Source organism: Equus asinus, chromosome 1 (genome assembly GCF_041296235.1).
Source record: "Equus asinus isolate D_3611 breed Donkey chromosome 1, EquAss-T2T_v2, whole genome shotgun sequence".
NCBI lineage: Eukaryota > Metazoa > Chordata > Mammalia > Perissodactyla > Equidae > Equus > Equus asinus.
In genome coordinates, this window is record NC_091790.1 from 107,091,194 (window position 1) to 107,109,381 (window position 18,188).

The window sequence follows — 18,188 nt, forward strand, 5'->3', positions numbered from 1 at the left end:
TGCATGATCACCCAGGACTCCTTAGCACCCTTGCAGCCTAGAGGGAAGCCCTCTAACAGGGCAAAAGCTTTCATGAGGGGGGACCTCATCAAGCTGAGACCCCAGGAGACCAGATAGCTAGAGCTGATTGGGAAACCAGGGACTGCATGCAAGAGAAAGCGCCCCCCCGCCCCCACCTATGCTGTGCCACACCATCTTGGCTGAAGGCAGAGGGCTCAGAATACATGGCTCTCTACCCCCATCCAGTGGCAATAGGTGTAATTGCAACTGAATAATATCACAATGGGAAAAACTCGTTCTTCCAGCATCAATCAGTTCATCAAAACTCCAGACCAGAGAGAAAACAAATACCCAGAATTCTGTCCTGAGGACTCAGAAATAAGTAAACTAAATGATAATGAATTCAGAATAGCTACCATCAAAATACTCAATGAGGTAAAAGAGAATATAGAGAAACAATTCAATGAGTTCAGGAGCTACTCCACAAAAGAGACTGAAACTAGAAAGAAGAATCAATCAGAAATACTAGAGATGAAAGACACAATGGAAAAGATAAAACAAAATACGGATTCTCTGAATGCTTGTGTGGACACCATAGAGGAGCGAATCAGCATAATCGAAGATAGACACGTTGACTTGCTCCAGACAGAGGAGGAGAGAGAACTGAGACTAAAAAGAAATTAAGAAAGTCTCCAAGAAATATCTGACTCAATGAGGAAATGCAACATAAGAATTATAGGTATCCCAGAAGGTGGAAAGAAGGGGAATGGAGCAGAAAGCATGCTCAAAGAAATAATAGCAGAGAACTTCCCAAATCTAGGGAATGAGAGGTAAATGTGTGTGGAGGAAGATTTCAGATCTCCTAGATTTGTCAATGCAAAAAGACCTACTGCAAGGCATATAGTAGTAAAACTGGCAAAAATGAGTGACAAAGAAAGAATACTCAGGGCAGCAAGGCAGAAGAAAATAACCTACAAAGGAACTCCTATCAGACTTTCAGCACATTTCTCTGCAGAAACCTTACAAGCTAGGAGAGAATGGAATGACATATTCAAAACTTTAAAAGATAAAAGTCTTCAGCCAAGAATACTCTATCCAGCAAAAATATCCTTCAGATATGAGGGAGAAATTAAATCTTTCCCAAACAAAAGCTAAGGGAATTCATTGCCACAAGACACCCCCTACAAGAAATCCTCAAGAAGGCCTTCATACCTGAAAAAAGAAAAAAGGGAGAAAGGGGTCACAAAACACAGAGTAAGGAGATAAATAGATATAATCAGAATAGTATAGCCAATATTCAATTATAGCACTAGGCTAAATGGAAGGAAAACACCAAAAACGAAGATGATCTTATCACTTTAACCACAAACTCACAACATAAGTTGGAATAAGATATGAGAATAATAACTTAAGAGGAGAGTAGAAAAGGGACTGAGTCAGTTTGGACTAAGGAAATAAGAGGCCATCAGAAAATGGACTATGTTATGCATGAGATTCTGAATACAAACTTCAGGGTAGCCACTAAACTAAAAAGCAGAACAGAGACACAAAAAATAAATAATGAAAAACTAAGAGACACAACATAAGAAACTTCAGAAGTCAATGGGTAGACCAAAACACACAGGACAAGAAACAAAGGAAATGCAGGAAAACCAGAAAACAAGTGACAGAATGACAGCATTAAGCACTCATGCATCAATAATCACCCTCAATGTAAATGGATTTAACTCTCCAATAAAAAGACAGAGTGACAAGATGGATTAAAGAACAAGATCCAACAATTTGTTGCCTCCAAGAAACACATCTCAGCTCCAATGACAAATACAAGCTCAGAGTGAAGGGGTGGAAGAGGATACTCCAAGCTAATGGCAAACAAAAGAAAGCAGGTGTGGCACTACTTATATCAGACAAAGTAGAATACAAGATAAGGCCGGTAAAGAGAGACAAAGAGGGGCAATATATAATGATCAAAGGGAAACTACATCAAGGAGAAATAACGCTTATAAATATATATGCACCCAATATATGAGCACCAAAGTTCGTAAAGCAACTATTAACAAACTTAAAAGAAGATATAGAAAATAACACATTATTAGTAGGGGACCTCAACACCCCATTCACATCATTGGACAGATCATCCAGACAGAAAATCAACAAGGAAACAGTGCAGTTAAATGAAAAGCTAAAACAGTTGGACTTAATAGACATATAGAGCACTCCATCCAAAAACAGCAGACTATGTATTCTTCTCAAGGACATTCTCAAGGATAAACGATATCTTGGGGGAAAAGGCAAGCCTCTATAAATTTAAAAAAATTGAATTAATAACAAGCATCTTCTCCAAACAGAATGCTATAAATCTAGAAATTACAAGAAAAAATCTGAGAAAGAGACAAAGATGTGGAGACTAAATATGCTACTGAACAAGCAATGGATCATTGAAGAAATTAAAGAAGAAATAAAAAAAATCTAGAGACAAATGAAAATGATAACATACCATAGCAACTCATATGGGATACAGGAAAAGCTGTATTAAGAGGGAAATTCATCACAATACAGGCACACCTTAACAAGCAAGAAAAATCCCAAATAAGCAATCTCAAATTACACCTAACTGAATTAGAAAAAGAAGAACAAACAAAGCCCAAAGTCAGCAGAAGGAGAGAAATACTAAAAATCAGAGCACAAATAAATGCTATTGAAACAAAAAAGGCAGTAGAAAGGATAAATGAAACAAAGAGCTGGTTCTATGAGAAGATAAATAAAATTGACAAACCACTAGCCAGAATTACAAAGAAAAAAAGAGAGAAAGCTCAAATAAACAAAATCAGAAATGAAAGAGGAGAAATAATAACAGACTGCACAGAAATACAATGTATTATAAGAGAATACTACTAAAAACTATATGCCAACAAAATAGATAACCTAGAGGAAATGGATAAATTCTTAGACTCTTACAACCTCCCAAAGCTAAGTCAAGAAGAAACAGACAATCTGAACAGACCAATCACAAGGAAAGAGATTGAAACTGCAATCAAAAGCATCCCAAAGAATAAAACCCCAGGACCAGATGGCTTTCCTGGGGATTCTACCAAACTTTCAGAGAGGATTTAATACCTATCCTTTTCAAGCTATTCCAAAAAAATTAGGGAGGGTAGAACACTTCCTAACACATTCTACGAGGCCAACATCACTCTGATACCAAAGCCTGACAAAGACATCAAAAAAAGAACTACAGGCCAATATCATGGATAAACATAGATGCTAAAATTCCCAACAAACTTTTGGCAACCCAAATTCAGCAATACATCAAGAGGATCATACATCACGATCAAGTGGGATTCATACAAGGGACACAGGGATGGTTCAACATCCGCAAATCAATCAACGTGAGACACCACATCAACAAACTGAGGAATAAAAACCACAAGATCATCTCAATAGATCCAGAGAAAGAATTTGACAAGATCCAACAGCAATTTATGATAAAAACTCTTAACAAAATGGGGATAGAAGGAAATTACCTCAACATGAGAAAGGTCATATATGACAAACCCACAGCCAACATCATACTCAATGGGCAAAAACTGAGCACCATCCCCCTGAAAACAGGGACGAAACAAGGATGCCCTCTATCACCACTCTTATACAACCTAGTACTGGAGGTCCTGGCCAGAGCAATTAGGCAAGAGAAAGGAATAAAAGGAATCCAAACAGGGAGTGAAGAAGTGAAACTCTCACTGTTTCCAGACAACGTGATCTTATATGTAAAAAACTCCAAAGAATCCATTGGAAAACTATTAGAAATAATCAACAACTACAACAAAGTTGCAGAGTATAAAATGAACTAACATAAATCAGTAGCATTTCTATACTCTAATAAAGAACTAACAGAAAAAGAACTCAAGAATACCATACCATTCATGATAGCAACAAAAAGAATAAAATACCTTGGGGTGAATTTAACTAAGGAAGTGAAAGACCTATACAATGAAAACTACAAGACTTTCCTGAAAGAAATTGATGACGACATAAAGAGATGGAAAGACATTCCATGCACATGGATTGAAAGAATAAACACAGTTAAAATGTCCATACTACCTAAAACAATCTACAGGTTCAATGCAATCCCAGTCAGAATCCCAATGACATTCTTTAAAGAAATAGAACAAAGAATGCTAAAATTCATGTGGGGCAACAAAAGATGCTGAATTGCTAAAGCAATCCTGAGAAAAAAGAACAAAGCTGGAGGCATCACAATCCCTGACTTCAAAACATACCACAAAGCTACAGTAATCAAAACAGCATGGTACTGGTACAAAAACAGGTGCACAGATCAATGGAACAGAATTGAAAGCCCAGAAATAAAACCACACATCTATGGACAGACAGCTAATCTTCAACAAAGTAGCAGAAGGCATACAATGGAGAAAAGAAAGTCTCTTCAACAAATGGTGCTGGGAAAACTGGAAAGCAACATGTAAAAGAATGAAAATTGACCATTCTTTTTCACCATTCACAAAAATAAGCTCAAAATGGATCAAAGACCTAAAGGTAAGATCTGATATCATAAGGCTTCTAGAAGAAAATATAGGTAGTACACTCTTTGACATCAGTATTAAAAGGATCTTTTCGGACACCATGACTTCTCAGACGAGAGAAATAATAGAAAGAATAAACAAATGGGACTTTATCAGACTTAAGGCAAGGAAAAACAGAATTGAAAGAAAAAAACAACCCACCGATCGGGAAAAAATACTTGCAAGTCATATATCTGACAAAGGGTTAATCTCCATAATATATAAAGAACTCACACAACTCAACAACAAAAAATCAAACAACCTGATCAAAAACTGGGCAGGGGACATGAACAGACATTTCTCCAAATAAGATATACGGATGGCCAATGGGCACAGGAAAAGATGTTCATCATCACTGATCATCAGGGAAATACAAATCAAAACTACACTAAGATATCACCTTACACTCATTAGAATGGCAAAAATAACCAAAACAAAAAGTAACAAATGTTGGAGAGATTGTAGAGAAAAAGGAACCCTCATACACTGGTGGGAATGCAAACTGGTGCAGCCACTATGGAAAACAGTATGGAGATTTTTCAAAAAATTAAAAATAGAAATACTGTATGACCCAGCCATCCCACTACTGTGTATCTATACAAAGAACTTGAAATCAGCAATTCCAAAAGTCCCATGCACCCCTATGTTCATTGCAGCATTATTTACAATAGCCAAGATGTGGAAGCAACATAAGTGCCCATCAACTGATGATTGGATAAAGAAGATATGGTATATATATATATATACAATGGAATACTACTCAGCCATAAAAAAGGATAAAATCGTCCCATTCACAACAACATGAATGTACCTTGAAGGTATTATGTTAAGTGTGATAAGCCAGATAGAGAAGGACAATCTCTGTATGACTCCACTCATATATGGAAGTTAAACATGTAGACAAAGAGAACAGATTAGAGGCAACTGGGGAAAGGGGGAGTGGGGGGTGGGTACAAAGTGTGAAGTGGAGCACCTACAACACAACTGACAAACAGTAATGTACGACTTAAATTTCACAAGGTTGTAAACTAGCATAGTCTCAATAAAAAGTTTAAAAAAAGCAGAAAAAAATAATTTCCTATGTTCAAAAAGACTGAGGTCTCTCTATTAAGGTTTTTTTTAACTGTTTCTGTTGTCATGTTGATTGAATGGATAACTGAGCATTTTTTCCAATTTGACCAAGTGTTTTAAAACTTTTTGATATTTTTGAGGAATTTGCCTCAAGATTAAAGATTTTCTTTTGATTTAAAATAGGAAAATTTGAGAATTTCTAATTAACCCTGGAACTTCTCAAAGAATTTTCTCTCTCTCTCATTCTCATTTGGTATGTTAAATTACATGGGAAGCATTATCAAGTAAATGATGCTAAACTTTCCTAGGTGATATTATGTCGGTAAATGTTATCGATATAAGTGTTTTAAAAATTACATAACGCTCGTAAAATTCTGATCTACCCTGGTTAAAAGTCATAATTCTAGTTATTGTAAAATGTTGTATGTCACAGAAATAACCAAATTTCTTTGTCAAATCCCATTTTTATGTCTTTTGTCATTTACAGACAGTTTTGTTTTACTCTGCTTTTACAAATATATTCATCTTCAAAGAGATTCATGGAAAGAACTCTGACACTGACTCTGGAATACAAGTTTCTGAGAAACTTTCAGATCATAAAAATGAGCTGGATAATAAAAATTTCAGAACTCTAATTAAACCGATGACTTCATGAAACTGTTAACATAAGATCAAGGTCAAGAGTTGATTATATGGGACTGAATGAACTGATGAGGATGATTATCTTTTATAGGACTTTTTATTTGAAATATTTCTGATTTTTTAAATGTTCTGTTTTTCAGGTTTAAGAAACCTTTTCTCATTTCTCTTAAGCTAACAATGACACAGCAATTTCAGAATTATACCTTTGTAAGCAGAAATGAAACATTTATCTTTTTCTCCCTACCTGAACCCTTCAGAATTTGGAAACTCTTAGTGAATGAATACTCTTATTTCATGGCAGTAGAGTTATTTGCATAAGTTCAGTGAGAATCTGTTCTCCTTATAACAGGACACAATTGAAAACACTGGTTATATTACCAAAACTTTGACTGGAATTTTCCTATTTGAGAGAAACATGCATAGACTCAGATATGACCAGACAGCTTTTGAAGAATAAAGATTGGAATTGATGGAAGAAAACCACTTGGAAATATTGTCCTGGTACCTTACTTACAGCTTGCCCAGCAACCTCATCAGCTGAGTAAAGAAGGTCAATTTCCTGGCAGGCAATTTACCCAAATCTATAGGTATTGCAGGCAAAGTCTGATGACAAGTCTTTGGCTTTGCTTTCCTGGTCTCAAGAGGCCTTTAAAGTTCAGTCTAAGATATCTTATAAAAATTTCCTTCAAAGCAAATTGAAAAGAGCCTATGTGATCAATTGCTAGTCTTGCTTACTTATGTAAATAGGCCAAGTGTATTGAAGTTAGACTTACTTTAAATTCCAATCAACGTTAATTTGGCTATCTTTGGTAAAAATGAGGGTGATTTTAGAGAGGAAGATTATATTTCAGTAGAAACTATAATACACAAATGTGGATCTCAGATTCTGGTTCTGTTAAGTGTCTTTGAGGTTTTTGTGTCCTACCTATAAACTAGACTGGATCCTGAATTCTTCCAGTCTCCTGAAATATCTGGCTACAAATCTCCAAACTACCATTTTCAAGTGTGTCCATCACTTTCATTTGGAATCATTAGGAACTGCAACCACCCTTTTTCCTGAAGCCTTGCAAACTGAAGCTGGATAAGTTCATATAAACTTAAGAGATATCATCACAATAGCATGTCTGTTGCTATGTAAGCCACTCTTCTTAAAGTTTCAAAGATGAGACTGTGGTGGATCAAAACAGGCCACTCCAAAATGTGTCTCTTTTTCTCAATTGTCTTTTCAGTGAGGAAGAGTGGCCCTGAGCTAACATCTGTTGCCAGTCTTCCTCTTTTTTTTTTTTTTTTTTGCCTGAATAAGAGTGTCCCTGAGCTAACATCTGTGTGTATCTTCCTCTATTTTTTGTATGTGGGATAGTGACACAGCATGGCTTGATGAGTGGTGTATAGATCTGTGCCCAGAGTCTGAGTCTGTAAACCCTGGGCCACTGAATTAGAGTGGGAAAACTTAACCACTATGCCACCAGTGTGGTCCCTGCCTTGATTATTTTTAAAGACAAAAAGATACTGAAAGAAACTTTGACCTTCCCACTTAATTGCCTAAAAGAATTTAAGATAGAAGGCCTGTTCCAGGAAGAAGCTAGTATCATAACTGTAGTGTAATGTAAAATGTGTCTGTCAGGTCATTGTCTATAGTTGGTCCATTTGCATTTCCATCTCCATGTAAAATGCCTTCCTCCCCTTTGAAGACTCAAACCATTATCCCCAACATGGTACTTTGTCTGTAACTGATGATGGTATTTAAGGTGACAGATTTTGGCCATTCTGGGAATTATTGAGCTTTCTTGGGTTTCTCCCATGTATACATATTATTAAACTTAGTTTGATTTTCTCCTGTTATTCTGTCATCTCAATTTAATTTTTAGACCAACCAGAAGGACCTATAGGGTGGAGGAATTGTCTTCCTCCCCTACAGCTACATTCTTTGCTCACGTTATCCTATTGACTCTCCAGGCAACCCCATGAGGTCCCTTTTTACAGATGAAAAAAAGGAGGTGACATAAACTTCCCAAGACTACAGAGCTAACGTTATTTTAGGACATTTAAAATCTCCTTCAGATGAGACCTCTGGGTGACATGTGCCAATGAAGCTCAGATGGTGCATATGGGTTTCTGGCATAGATTGCTGTTCTATGCTTGAGCTTCCCTCCCAAGTAAACAGCAAACTCATTGCTCTATTTGTATCAAGTAGGAAATGAAGCGTGATATTTGTCTCCAGCCAGACCTGACTGCATATCCCTACATCATTCTCTGTAGACATTGTCAACCGATAAAAACAGAAACCAGTTTAGGGGCAAAGCATTTATTTGGGATTAAAGAACTGCAATTCAGGAAGCACAGATTTACATAGAAACCCAAACGATGTTCCAATTACAAGAAAGGGGCTCAGGGTTTTTATGAGAAAGAGGAAAGAAGATGACATAGGTTGTATTGAAGAAGAATTCATTGGTGCTAGATGAGGCAAGGCTGGTTTGTGATCCACTTATTGGTAGGCAACTTTATCATCAGCAAAGTCCAGTTTCATCACTTCTCACAAACAGGATATTCTTGTCCTGACTGACTTCTTGGAATGTTGGCAGTTTGGTCCAGTTTGGAAAATAAGAAAACCAGATGAGCAAGAAAATTCTTCTGAAATGTCTTCCACAGCTTTATTTAATATGGCTCCACTCATGTCATCTTTCACACTTTTTCTTTTTGATGAAAATCTTTCTTCAAAGCATCACTGATCTAACACTGGAAAGCATTGATGATTGATTATTGGAAAGCATTGCTGATGAGCTATCAAAGCATCATTGGTCTCTTGTCTCAAGGAAGGCTCATTCCCAAGATGTCAAGTCTCACATAGGAGGGCAAGTGGTTTTCTTAGGACCCATTAGGCCACCTTTCAGCAATAAGAATGCCAGAGCAGAGGAAGTTTCTATAGTCAAGTTCTTTTAAGAGTAAACATTGTCTGAAGTTCCTTGAAGTTTCTCATGTGAAGTTTCATAAACCTTAGTAATCATTTCAAAGCACTAAGTGACCATTTTCTGAGTGGTGTTTTTGTAACATGGAGCTATATAGAGTAGAAAAGATTTACAACAATGATAATTCTTATGAAAACATCAAAATGCTTAGTCAAAATTGGAGAATAGACAGGAACTAGGAGGCAATGCCTGAAGGCAGGCAGCTAAAGAGACCGAAGAACTATAGAATGTCAATGGGCACTGAGGAGAGTCAGTGAGACCAAAGGTAGTACGCTAAGCCAGGGGACTCCAGTCCACAGCTATAACAATATCTGAAAGAGAATTGACAAGACTAGAATCCAACATCTACAAGATGCAAAGATAGTTTTTCTCTGCACAGTTACCCTCACTTTTTTTAACCAAAGATAATCATAGGAAAACTAATTTGTTTATATTAAAAAAGTGAGAGTTTCTGAATTCTGGAGGGATCAGTAGGGAGAAAAAGTAAATATGTCACCTTTGTTTACAACGATATATCATACCAAATTGCTGATAGCTTGGAAATTGTTTATACTTGGAAAAACAAAACATTAGAACATCCTCCTCAGTTCATGTAGCCTCACATAATTAATATTTGTACTTGACCTTTTGATAGAAGTTTTGTGAAGTCATCAGTTTCTGTTAGACTTCTGCAGTTTCTTACCCAGTTCAGCTTTATGATCTAAAGATATATCAGAAACCTGTATTCTAGAGTAACTGTCAGAGTAAAACAATAACTATCAGCGACAAAAGACTTAACATTATAATGCAACTGACAAAGAAACCTGGATATTTTTGTGACATACATTTTAATATAGTGACTAGAATTATGATTGATAACATTATACTAAGACATATTAGAATTTTGGGAATTTTATATAAGTTTTAGAACACATTAATAATATTCATCCACACAATATAACTTCAGATGGTTTATCATCATTTATTAAACACTGCTTCTCATGTAACTTAACATACCAGGTAAGCCCATATTGTCTAATATCTCCCTTTTTAAATGAGGAGAGAACAAATTCTTTGAGGTGAGGTGTTCCGGGGGCCATCTAGAAAACCTCAAAGTTATTTCCATGTCAAAAAGACTTAATTTAGAATTTGATTTTGGGAAGATTTTCAAAAATAACAAAATGTTTTAAAGCTCTTGATCAAATAGAATCATAGGCCACTGTAATACAAGGTTTGCTTACCCACTTAACTGTGAAGACAATTAAAGATTTCCAGGCAAATACAGAAAGTTAGGTGTTTGTAAGAAAACGCTAAGATCTTGTGATTAAAGAACTGATTTAAAAATACAGGAAATTATTTTAATAAAATAATTACTTTAGGGCAAATTTAACAAAAACATCTCCATTTCTTATAACTTCTTTTACTGAAAACATACATTTTCTCATAGCATAATTTTTTTATGTGGCACAGGAAATGTTTACTAATAGAACTAAACATCTTTTAGTTTATCTGTAATAAATCCCAAGGTATGTAAACTTAGACTTGTTTAGTAACTAATGTTTCAGTATTTAATCTTATTTGGAAATGATCTAGACATTCAACGAATTTCCATCATTTAACTTAACTTAGCAAAACTCTAAGGTTTCAAGTTACCAAAAAGATTATCAAGTTATTTTTAAGTAAATATATCATAACACATAATTATTGTCCAAAAATTCACCTAAAAACCTTTTAATATTACTTATGTCTATTTAGTTTCTCAATAATTATGTTTAGATTTCCTACAAAAACTTCATGAGACATTAGACAAAGTCAGCCATCCAGTTTTTTGCTGCCAAATTTTTTAACAGAGATAACATGAATTTACTTGACTTTTAGTAAACTGAAGGTAGAACAGAAATTTTATATTTAATGCCAACAATTCCAAAGACAATAAACTTAAACTAGGTTTAATCCTAATTATTTCCTAGATCATGTGATCCTGAAATTCATTTGAGTTATTTTCTATTACACTTTTGAGAGTGAACTCAATGTATATAGCACATGCTTCACTCCAATTGATATAGCTCTTTTAGATATTATAGCATGCAGAAGTAGAAAAGTATCACGACCATATGACATACATATATGTAGACATACGTAAACAGAGACCCCACAGCTATTGTTCTAAAATTACTGTCATGAATCAGATAGACTAATACAAAGCTTACTAGTTATGAAAGAATACTTTAATTCAAATTGTGTTTCTGGCAGATGGAATAAATTAAGGTTATCTGCTTAGATGGTTAAAGCTTTTCTTCTTCTAATATTTGTGGAGAAGACACCTAGGATGCTAGCTTTTGGGTAATGGTGCTTCTATAACCATTTGCCTCTTTTTTCCTTCAGCTTTATGAATTGGCAATGGTCTAAAGAATTTCAGGAGAAGTTAAATGCTTTTTGAGATAAATAGAGGAGGTTTATAAGATGGATATAAGGGAATGAGTGGAATCTGAACTGCCCTAGAAATGCGCTTCCAGTTTTGCAAAATTTGTAAGATAAGGATAGTTGCTTTCTCTTTCTCAGAAATTTAGTTGCAAATTAAATGATGTCATAGATTGATCTACCTGTACAACGAGATCATCCCTAATTTGCTTTTTTTCCCTCTGGGTACATAATTTTATTTCAACCTAGGGAAGACGGCCTATAAAAAATTCCTGTCAGGCTCTGAATATCAGCTTCCAGTTTGGCCAAATTTCTGATCATAAGTTACTAGATCTTTCAAATATCTTGCCAAGCTTCAGCAGGGACAAGCAGTAAATATTTCTGGCACTACTAAGTAACCCGTTTAAATTTTAATTTTAGTTTTCCCTTGATTGTTTAAGGAAATAGTGTAGCAGTTTACCAGAAGATCTTTCAAACTCTTGTGAACTCTGGGGAGGACCCATATGGGATCCTCCTTTGAAGACAGATATGGAGGTATCTATAAAGCTATTAACTTAATGGACTTTTGTATAATATTTTCTTTTAGGTTTTTCTTACATGTTAATTTTTCATTAGCTTTCTGCAATAAAAATTTCAATAAGGTTTTTTTGGAATTTTGAAACTTTTGCTTTCCAGTATACTTCTTAAATCTCATCTAATTAGAACATTTCTTCTAACGGACAAGGTAATTCCCTGAGTCTGTTGGCAGTTTGGTAGGACCCTAGCCACAAATGCAGTTTAAGCCATATTTCTGCTCAATGATGTAAGACTACACATGTCTGTCTGACAATATTTTGAGGCCCCAAACTTGATGGATACTGAGAAAAGTTCTCAGGACACAATACATGATTAGTAATATCTTGCTGTTTTTGTAAATATTTACAGATTCTGACACTATTGATTTTAAACAGGTGCCTCAGATTGTGGCAGACTGGACTCCTGAGAAACTAAAATTTGTATTTAATTTTTCTGATCTGCTGTTCTCAAATATAGTGCACAAAAAGACAAGTTTTGGAAGCTCAAAGCAGCCCCAAAGTGGCCACTGTAATTTTAAATCATCTTTAGTATTATTGGTCCACTGGTACAAGAATTTACAAGAGGAAGAGCCATAGTTCTTAAATATGATTCCAGCTGCAGTTCCTGAGGGAGGGACTTCTCAGGAACTTTCAGAGGATGAAATTCCCATGTTAAAGCATGGTGAGACAAAGAGTCAAGGAGACAAAGAGATATGAGTTGCAAGCCACAAGTTGTAACATATGCATCTGACCAACTGACTACAGCTGTTCAGACAAATAACACAACAAACAGAATTTTAGCATTCACCACATAGAGAATAAACCCTCAAATGGCAGCAGCCATAGCCAGCTCAAAGAGAGAGACATTTTCAGACAGCATTAGCCATGAGCCACCTTAAGGTGAACTACAGAGGGAAACTCTTCCAGATGGCAAAAGCCATGGTTTGGCTTGGAGAAAATTGTCTACTGGTTGATTGATCCCATATTGGGCTATTGCTCCCAGAATCCCCCCAAAAGTCAAAGACCTAAATGAAAAAGGGAGAGGGTAGTCAAACCTGAAAGGACTCATGATCAGAGGAGCCAGTGGTCCATGCAAGTGGTGTGCACACAAGGGGACTGGTGTTGGTATGAAACTCATTTCCAGGGAGTGCCAGTCCGTGAAGGTGAGCTCACTTCAGATCCCACTTCTGACACCATATGTCAACCTACAAAAACAGAAATGAGTTTGAGGCAAAGCATTTATTTGGGATCAAAAAATTACAATTCAAGGAGCACAGATTCAAGTAGAAACCCAAATAGTTTCCCATGTACAAGAGAGGAGTTCAGGGCTTTTACGAGAAAAAGGGAGGAAGATGAGGTAAGTTGTATTACAGAAGAGTTCATCCATGCTAGGTGAGGGAAGACTAGGATTGTACATCATAGATTGGATTGAGATCCTGTCATCAAGCAAAAGGCTAGACTTGTACTTCATTGATTGGTTAGTGATTTGGTCATCAGTAAAGTCCAATTTCATCAGTTCTTACAGACAGGATATTCCTGTCTTTACCACGTGCTTGAAATGTTGGCACTTTGCTCCAGTTTAGAAGGTAAAGAAAACAGATGAGTAAGGCAATTCCTCTGAAATTGTGGTCCCAGCTCTGTTTTAGTATGGTTCCATTCATGTCATTTTTCACAAAGTGCAACTTTGGGAAAGAGATTTAAAATATCAGCCCCACTTTCTCTGCTTCTAAATTGAGCATTGTAATACTTATCCCACATGGCTATTTTCAGGATTTAATAAAACAGTGAACGTAAACCAGTTAGTGCAGTGCTAGAGTGTAGTTGATGTCCAATCAAAGAATGCTATTACTGCTCTTATTATTCCACCAACATTCTTTAAGTTTCTCAGAACTCTGGCCACTCATCATCCTTCCTTTCACCTTGTTGTCAGACTTCTGCCTCTTCTCTCTAGGCCCCTCCCTCACTCATTCCTCTCAGAAGTTGCCTCCTTGTGACCTCAGGAAGCAGCAGCTCAGGGCCTAACCTGGCCTCCACCACCCCTCAAGGTGCAGCTCCTCCCACAAGGTCACTCTGGGATTCTGTCAACCCCGGCGTGACACAGAGACATGCTGGGCCACTTTGCCCTCCTGTGGACCCTCCTATTCTGGTACTCTTTCCCAGAGCATGATGCAGAGTCTCTGAGGCCCTCACCACCCCTGCTTCACTACTGTTTCCCTTGCAGGTGACAAGACAGAGGTCAGGCTGGAGCAGCTGGTCTCAGTGGTGGCGCATGTGATCACCCTGGCTCAGCTTGGCCATCCTGCCATGCATGGTCCACATAACAATCAGCTACATCCACTTGGTACCAGAGCCAGTGGAGGGTAAGAATCTGAGAGACTCCTCCAACTGGCCATGTTCAAGGCAGATGGGCAGTGGGATTCAGTCCTAAAAGCAGATGAAGCCACTGCAATGGAGGCCAAGGATGGCACCAGCCATACCCTGTTGGCGCTGAGGGTAGAGAAGCACGATACCAGTGTGTGGTACTGCACTGCCTGGGACCAACATAGCCCCATGAGCTACACTTTTGCCCCCATGCAAAAAGTACTTGGACTCTTTATTCCATCCATGCCTGGCAACTTCCACCAGCTCTGAATCCCTTTGGTTACACTGGGGTTATCCCTCATCATCCTGGACTCTCCTAGATGCCACCTCCACAAGCCCACTGCAGATAATGGTTGAGACTTAAGAGTTGCTAGTGCACAGGCTGACGCAGACTCAGGGAGCCGTCTAGTCAGAAGGGTCCCTTCTAAAGGTCATCCAGTTCAGTGTTTCTGAAGCATTTGGGGAAAATCTGTGCTGGTAAATCAAGTAACCATTAGCCACATGTGGCTACTGAGTGCTTGAAATGTAGCTAGACCAATAGTCCAAGCTGAGATGGACTACATGTGTAAAATACAAACCATAACATAAGAAATGTGAAATATCTCATTAATAATTTTTACAATGATTGCATGTTGAAATGATATTTTGGATATTTTTGACTAAATAAAAATAGCCAAATTTGATTTTACTTGCTTTTTTATGTTTTTAATGAAGTAGCTTAAAAAATTTAACTTGTGGCTCGACTTTGTAACTCACATTTATTTTTGTGGGATAGCACTGTTACAGACTAACAATTTAAGAATCTGACCATCTCCCCTGAAGAATGCATAAATAAAACATTTTGCAAATAATTTCAAGGCTAAAGGACTCTTTGGAGATTTACCACAAAATGGTTAAAGCTGAGACTGGAAGTCAATTCCTAAACCCAGTTTCTAAGTTGTTCCCCACCAACTGTCAATCATTTTGCTGCAGAGGAGTCAGATACATAGGAGACAATATTGCCACCTTCTTGGTGCCCTCATCCAGTAGCAGGCCCGCCGCTCAAATCACGGTGGTAGATGGCAATCCTCTTGCAGGGTGATGCAGTCAGCCCTGGGGAGACATCAGGCCCTCCACCTTCCACGTCTCCCCTAACGCCACCCCATATGGGAAATAGGGTGGATCTCCAGTTTCTCTGGACCTCTGTTCTCTCATCTGTAAAATGATGTGGTTTAACTGTGTAAATTATGTGGTTCTCATTCCTGTATTAAAGGAAAGTCATAGAAAAAATATAACTATATTCACTACCTTCTTATAAAGACAGTAAACTTCTTGAAAACAAGAGAATAGAAAACAAAAGAAAATGTGTGCAACTGATCCTCCAGCCCCAAACAGGAAACTCCTCAGCTGCTATATGTGGGGAAAGGAAAAAAGGGCTCTTTGAAGTCTAAGCTGAATTGAAACACCTTTTCAATTGAAAATTCAAAAATTTTGTATACTTTAATAGCATTGGTACAATGATTAATGAAGGAAAGTCTGAATTATCTGAAGGAAATCAGTCTCTCAGATTATTAACTCATTGTCTGTCTCCCTCAGCTTCTGTTTTTGTGGTTAGAAATTTATAATTCAGACACGCCTCTTGTGAAAGAGCCTGACACCCCCACCCTCTACTGAAGACCTATGTCAAGACTAAGATCTCCCAGTATGTGCGAGGAGGGGTCCAGACAGAGGGGGCTGAAACTTACTTTTGCCTTTGTTTTCAGGTTGTTCCTTCATTTCGTCTTCCCCATTGTCGTAATAAAACAGAACCTTTCTGCTTCTTGCCCCCACCTCAGTGTCTGACTCCATGGCAGAGGTTAGCTCTGTGAACCGGTGATAATAAGGAGTGTGGCCAACAGGGGAAACAAGCTCCTCACTCATCTCCTTACAGAACAGCATCGTCCACATTCCCCAGAGGAGCTGCCCAGCGCTCTGCTGTGAACCTCCACACTGCCCTACATCCCGTCTTCTCCCCTCGCTGACTCTTGCTTTGCCCTTTATGAGCTCTGTGACTTTGAGTGAGGTGTTAACTCTTCTTAAAGGGGAGAAATAAGGCTGACACAGGTTCCTGGAGTGAACAAATGGGTAGCAAAGTCCTTCACTGAGACAAGAAAAAGATAGGGATTGGGGAAGGGAATGAGTTCACTTTGGCCCATGCACAATGTCAGTTTGAGCTTCTACATCAGACATGCTTGAACATGCCCAGTAGTCAGCTGGATACGTGCCTATGGAGCTCAGGAGAAGCTGTGGCATGGAGATGGACCTGTAATTTCCTCCTATCATCCCTTTCCCTGTTTTCCCTAAGATAATTAAAGCCGTGGATGGGAAGAGATCCCTTGGGCAGAGAGGTAAAACAGGAGAAAATCTGGAAAACAGCAACTGTTGGTGGATTGGGGAAGAGAAGTCTGTAAAAATACCCAGGACAGATGGGATGTCTTGGGTTAGAGAAAGAAAAGCAGACAAAAAGAAAACTCAGGGATCCAGAAAGAGGAAACTCAGTTTCACAGAGGAGAAGCTGGGGTTTTGTAGAGATATATTGTTCAGGTGCCTGAGGGAGAGGACGTAAACGTGAACCTTAAACAGAAGCAAACAAACCAGAATGGGTTATTCAGAGCCCTGAAGGTGTCAGTACCGCTCTAAGCTGTAGGGTGTGTGGGTAACTGAACAGATGGAAGCAGACTGAGGAAACAAAGTCTCTCCAGCTGGTTGCAGAAGTTCCCTGTGGGCCCAACAATGCACAAAACAGCCCAGACCACCCTCCGTTCCTCCCATCAACTCTGGCCTGACAGCTCACTGGGGATATTGAGGATATCTTCTGTGACAGGCAGTGGGAGAAATGAGAGAGGTCCAACATGATAGCACTGTCATGCAGTCTCTCTATTAGGCAGCTCTCCACAGTTAGTTGCCATATCATTGCATCTGTATTACACCGAAATAATAGCGTACATAGTGGGAGCTTCATGAATACTGTTGGGACTGAGTCCTCTCAGAGTTCTATGGTGGCCGTCTGGACCATGTGGTCTGATCTAAGGTGGAGGACCTTGCTCTGCTGTCTTCACATAGAGTGGATGTGCTAACAGTGGTGAAGACGCTCCTTCACAAAGAGGCAGGGGAGCCATGTTCACCCTCCCCAGTGGGAGGTTTGGCTTGGTGAACTCAGCCAAGCCACAATGTTCTAAGAGTCTTCTCAGCAGGGGTTGCAGGCCGCCCTGGAGGAGAGCACAGTTCATACAGACATGCTGTCACTCTTCCAGGCATTACCTCTCACATCATTGTAGCTTGTAAGTTGTTTTCCTCCCAATTCCCTTTGACAGCTATTCTCTAATTTGGTAATTTTTAGAAAAATTCTAAGTTTTCACTCATTACTCTCCTCTTTCCATTTTTTTTTAAAGTATGAGTGTATGGTGTAGGTCATCCAGAGCAACCTCAACTTTCCAATACTAAAGAGCCCTCCAAAACAGCCCACCTGGAATGTGTGGTATCTGCTGTAACAATTTCTACGACATCCATATATTGGCATCAGGAAAGCCCTGGTCAAGACTGGTAGCCCCTGCTGCATGTTTCATCTGACAACACTGTCAGGATGGAGTCAGACA

The 18,188-nt window shown here is 38.2% G+C and overlaps 1 long non-coding RNA gene and 1 gene segment (V, D, J or C); one reads left to right on the forward strand and one right to left on the reverse strand.

The window, feature by feature from the left end:
- The window catches only part of LOC106825199 (T-cell receptor gamma chain C region C10.5-like), a 49,312-nt gene that overhangs the window by 7,163 nt on the left and 23,961 nt on the right, over nt 1–18,188 (forward strand).
- Nucleotides 5,283–17,509, reverse strand: LOC139044769 (uncharacterized). The gene is made up of 3 exons (XR_011501881.1): nt 16,299–17,509; nt 15,580–15,768; nt 5,283–13,418 (listed from the first exon to the last, which is right to left on the reverse strand). It is a non-coding gene; the product is annotated as an uncharacterized lncRNA (long non-coding RNA).